Raw genomic sequence first — 6,000 nt, 5'->3', positions numbered from 1 at the left:
TACTTTTTTCCTTTAGAAATTAAGAGCTGATTGCAGAAGTGATCAGAATGTATATAGTAAATTTCAGGAGAAATAATTTAAAGGACACACCAATACTAATGTTGTAGAATGTGATAAAATTCTGAAGTGAATAAAAGTACATAAATATTTTATAATGTACATTAACAAAAATTTTCACATCACTTGGTAAAACTGGTATTACAGGGAAGAGATGGCTTTTTATATATGCCAAAAGATCTGAAAAAATTAATAAATTAACTTGTATATGAGAAATCACTGAATCTTTCAAAAAGAAGTGGAAAATCAAGAGCTCATTCAGAACTAAGCTGTGACTTAAAATGTCATAGGACAGAAAGAAGCACAAAGTGATTACAATAATTGGCGTAGCATTTTCCTTAAAAGTGCTCTTGGTAGTTTTCAGAATGACTCAAAAGATAAAAGTTAAGTTATAAAATGGCCCATAGCTCTTCTGTTAATAGTATGTCTATAATAGAAAAAAAGAAAAAACTAACAACTGATCCCCTAAAAGGATAAGTAATAAAGTGCTTGCATTCACAGAAAAATTAATCTGTTTGGCATTTTTGCTAACATAGTGAATTAGGAGCAATGAAGATACAGTAAATAAATGGGTTCAACTTGTTCCCTCCAACACAGAGAAAAATTTCGACTTTGAACACATCAGTGGGCTCTAACATCTTGTCTTCCCACTGACTGTATCCAGAAGTGAGCCATCACTCCCATAGTAGATATTACTCTGGACTGTTGTCCCCAACCATAAATGCTGGTGAGAGTTCCATGGCTTTGTGCAATCTGCCCCCTGGAGTTCAAGTGTGAATCTTTGGTGCTTCACTGAGTCGCAGATGAACATATACAGGAATAAAGGTTTCAACTGAAAATTAGTTTTCCAGAAGAACAGACATAAGAGATTCCCCCAGATGTGCAAATATGAATATAAAAAACAAGAAATATATACAAAGAAAACAATATGACTCCCCAAATGGAGCACAGTAATACATTAATATTGGACTGTGAAGAAGAGGAGATTAAGGAATTGCATGAAACAAAACTTAAAAACAGATTGTAAAATAGTTCAGAAAAAGAAACTGTTAAATAGACTTAAGAAGTTAGTACATAACATGGATGAGAAATTTAAAAAAGAGATAGATATTAAAAATACTAGCAATGGGGTCAGTGCTGTGGCACAGTAGGTTAATCTTCTGCCTGGTGGTACTGGCATGCCATTTGGGTTCCAATTTTAGTCCTGGCTGCCCCTCTTCCAAAACAGCTCTCAGCTATGGCCTGGAAATGCAGTAGAGGATGTCCCAAGTGATTGGGCTCCTGCACCCATGTGGGAGATCCAGAAGAAGTAACTGGCTCTTGGCTTTGGATTTGCTCAGCTCCAGCCATTGTAGCCATCTGGGGAATGAAACAGCAGATTGAAGGACTTTCTCTCTGTCTCTACTTCTTGCTATCTGTTTTTTTTTACTTCTCAAATACATATATAAAATCTTAAAAAAGTAAATGGCTTAGTACCTTAAAAAATACTAGCAATGACAATTTCTTCAAATATCTAAGTCAGACCAAAAAAATTGACAAAAATTTAGAATGAATAGAAACAACCCTCACGATCTATGCTTTGCTATGAAATGACCAAGTATATGATTCTAGGAGCTCTTAGGGGAATAGAAGAACAACTTAGAAAACCTATTCAGCAAAATAATAGAAGAAACTTCTGCTCAATTTGGGGAAAGATATGGTCATTATATACAGGAAGCAAATAGAACCACAAACAAGTATGATCAGCAAAGATCCACACCAAGATACATTAGAATCAAACTCTCACATGTAAAATATAAAGGGAATATCCAAACATTTCCATAAAACACCAGGTCACTTTTAAAGCAATTTCCATAAGACTGACAGCAGATTTCTCAGTTAGAAATAGTACAGGCCAGGAGAACATGGAGTGATATAGTCCAAATTCTAAAGGAAAGAAAAAAACAAAGATCCAGATTACTTTACCCAGCAATGCAATCATTCATCAATGATGGTGAAATAAAGGCCTTGCAAGACAAGCAAATATTAAAATAATTTGTCAACACCTAGCAGGCCTTACAAATGATACTCAATGGTTACTACATACAAGAAAAGAAAGACAATCAACATCATGAAAGAATGTGAAGGTAAAAAATCTCCCAGTAAAAGACCAAAAGGGATCAAAACCAACAATCAGAATATTTATGAAAAAATAGCAAGACCTAGCCATTACTTATCAATAATAACTGAGTGTAAATGTGCTAAATTACCCAATTAAAGATATAGACTGGCTCAATATTTCTTAAATGGGGTATTAAGATTTAACAACCACCAAAACTTACTTTCTCCTCAAAACTGATGCACTATATAAAATTGCAATCAGCTTTTTTTCTTAAAAACCCTAGTATTTAGAGATAGCGCACTTTTTTTGCTATATATCTCTCACTAGTTTTTAGTATTAACTTGTAACTTTTCATCATTTGCCATCTCCTAAGCTGGTTTCTAAATGACTTGATTCCTCTGCACATCATTTCTTTGTTAATATCCTTTACTGAAGTACTTTTAAAAATTTCTTCTATAGTGAGTCTTCAAATTGTCCTTCACAGGAATGAATTTTCCTTTTACTCTACATATTTGATTTTGAAATATTTATTCATTGAATAGTCAGAGTGACAAAAGAGAGTGAGAAACATAATGCAGGCTGGTGCTGTGGTATAGTAGGTTAAGCCCCGCCTATGGCACCAGCATCCCATACAGCCACCAGTTCATATCTTGCATGCTCCTCTTCCAATTCAGCTCCCTGCTATGGCCTGGGAAAGCAGTAGAAGATGGTCCAAGTTTTGGGGGCTCTGCATCCATGTGGAAGATCCAGAAGAAGCTCCTGGTTCCTGGCTTAGGATCGGCACAGCTCTGGCCATTGCAGCCATTTGGAGAGTGAACCAGCAAGCAGAAGATCTTTCTCTCTGGCTCTCACTCTCTCTGTCTGTAATTCTACCTCTCAAACAAATTAATCAAATAAAAATCTTAAAATAAGGTAATAAACATTATTTTAAGAAAAAAAGAAACATTTCACATGTTCTGGTTCACTCCTCCAGATTCCCATAATAGCCAGGATTGGGCTAAGCCAAAACCGAAAGCCAGAAAATTCATCTTTGTCTTCCATATGGGTGACAGGGACAAAAGTACTTGAACCATTGTCCACAGGCTTCCCAGGAACATTAGCAGGGATTTGGATCAGAAGCAGAGCATCCAAGACTCAAACAAGAACTCTGATTTGGGATGCCAGTATCACAACCGGCAGTCTAACCCATAAAACTATCTTTCACTAAGTTGTGTGGAAACAGGTGCACAGGATATAATATACCATTAGTCACAAAAAACCTGCTAAGTACAGCATGTTTATATAAAACAAAAAAGAAAAAAAAGAAAAGAAAACTAATTTCCTGATAACGTTTACTCTTTTTGATATTTTTTCCTGAAATAGAGGACATGCTAGCTATAGATATTCTGAACTCTGTAATCCAGTATATACTGACAAAATCCTCTAATGACAGTATCAAGCAGAAGAAAGCATTCTATACACTGAGCATGTATTCAAGATCTACCTCATTTCTCATATCTCATTAATTCACAGGGTAAAATGATTCAAATCATGAACACCACATGGTTTTATATTGCTAGGTCACATCTTTTTGCTTCTACTCATGTAATTTATACACTCATTACTTGCTCTGAGAGAAAGACCTTTAACTGATGACTGGATTTTTTGGCATTGCTGAGGATAGATATAAAAAAGATATATCCTGAGGCTGGTGCTGTGGCTTAGCAGGTTAAGGCCCCAGCCTGCAGTGCCAGCATCCCATATGACCACCTATTTGAGCTCTGGCTTCTCCACTTTGGATCCAGCTCCTTGCTATGGCCTGGAAAAACAGTGGAAGATGACCCAAATGCATGGGCCCCTGTACCATTAAGGGAGACCCAGAGGAAGCTCTTGGATCCTGGCTTAGGATCGGCTCAGCTCTAGCCATTGCAACCATTTGGGAGTGAACCAGCTGGTGGAATATCTCTCTCTCTGTCTCTACCTCTCTCTGTAACTCTTTCAAATACATTATATACATTTTTAAAAAAAAGAAAATATATACTGAGAGTCAGTTAAATAAATATAGATGGATAATAAGAAATTGCACACTGAGGAAGAGTTATACAAATACTTGGCACAAGGTCTCTCTCTGGACTTTGTGGCTTTGCTGTTTTATTCATGAAAAATAATGTGAATAGATAAAGAATCACACTAGGGTTTAAGTTCATCTTTTAGCAATTGGATATCCATATGTTTGGTGGTTTAGAAGCATGAAACTGTTTTTATATGTTTCATTCAATTGCTGTGTATAGAATCAATTTACAGCAGGAACAAAAACCAGAAAGCTTAAATGACTTTTCAAGACTGCTTCCTGTAAGAAGTAGCTTGAAAAAGTATCTTTAACGATAAAAATAAAGGTAGAGCAATAACAGAACAAATATATACAGATATACATTTATCTGAATAGAATTCTTAAGGCCAAAAGTCATGATTATATTTCCCCCTCTTGAAATTCTTAGGTTTGAGATGTCTTCATAAACCTTATAAGAAATGTATATTGAGGAAAACTGTGCATGGAATTAAAAAAAATTTGAAACAAAGTAATTTTTCTTTTAATTCCAATTCTCCATGAATCTTGAAAGTACCTTCATAAAAATCAAACTGTTAACTGACCATAATGTAAACAGAGGGAATTAAAGTTTTTTTTTTTTTCATTTTTTGAGATTACATATTTTCAATTTACATTGTATCAAAGGTGAATGATACATTACATGAAGAGTTTAACAAACAAAAATCAATGTAGAGGGGCTGGTTCTGTGGAACAGCAGGTCAAAGCCCAGGCCTGCAGTGCCAGCATCCCATATGGGTGCCAGTTCAAGTCCTGGCTGCTCCATTTCTGACCCAGCTCTCTGCTATGATCTGGTAAAGCAGAAGAAGATGGCCCAAGTCCTTGGGTCCTACCTGTGTGGGAGAGCTGGAAGAAGCTTTTGGCTCCTGACTTTGGATCAGCTCATCTCTAGCTATTGCAGTCATTTGGGGAGTCAACCAGTGAATGGGAGACCTTCTCTCTCTCTCTGGCTCTACCTCTCTGTATAATTATTTCTTTTAAATACATAAAATAAATCTTAAAAAAATCAATGTAGATCATAATTCATCAGAAACACAGGCAAAGGTCATCGACAGCAATCAAATGAGAAGGCTTATTTGGGATCTTCCAACTATTGGTTCACTCCCCCAGATGATCGTAATAGATGGGACTGGCCCATGCTGAAGCCAGGAGCCTGATATTCCATTCAGGTCTCCCATGTGGGTACCAGGGAATCAAGTATTTAGGCCATTTTCTGCTGCTTTCCCTGTGCATTACCAGGGAGCTGGATCAGAAGTAGTGCAACCCAGACATGAACTGGTGCTCATATGGGATGCTGTCAATGCAGGAGGTGGCTTAACCTGTAGCATCACAATGCTTGGCTTCAGAAGGCTTATTTTTTAAATATTCAATGAATGTAAAAGAAGCTAAAGTGATTCACTCACTACTCCAACATACATCAAAAGTATTAAAAACCTCAGTTCTAATTATAGGAGAATACTTGACTATGAATATTTTACAATGGTGATTCTTTTACAAAACCTCTCCTGCTGGACATCAAAGAAGCCCAGTTTGAGGGAATGCTACTGACTCCCTCCAGCTTGTTCTCAAAGGACCAGCTGGGTCTAAGCAAACCAGACTGACTTTAGAAACTGGGTCCCCACCTGTAATAAAGCCTATTCACATTCCCAAGATAAGATAGTTGTTTGTCTGCTGACATTGTCTTTAAGTTATAATTTACTCATTCTTGTATATTAAGACTATCTTAAATTGCAGCTGTGATGTGTTAATCTCTGCA

This window comes from Oryctolagus cuniculus, chromosome 4 (assembly GCF_051225735.1).
Source record: "Oryctolagus cuniculus isolate XC-2025 breed Fujian yellow rabbit chromosome 4, ASM5122573v1, whole genome shotgun sequence".
Taxonomy (NCBI): domain Eukaryota; kingdom Metazoa; phylum Chordata; class Mammalia; order Lagomorpha; family Leporidae; genus Oryctolagus; species Oryctolagus cuniculus.
Note: the sequence above shows the minus strand (reverse complement) of the source record.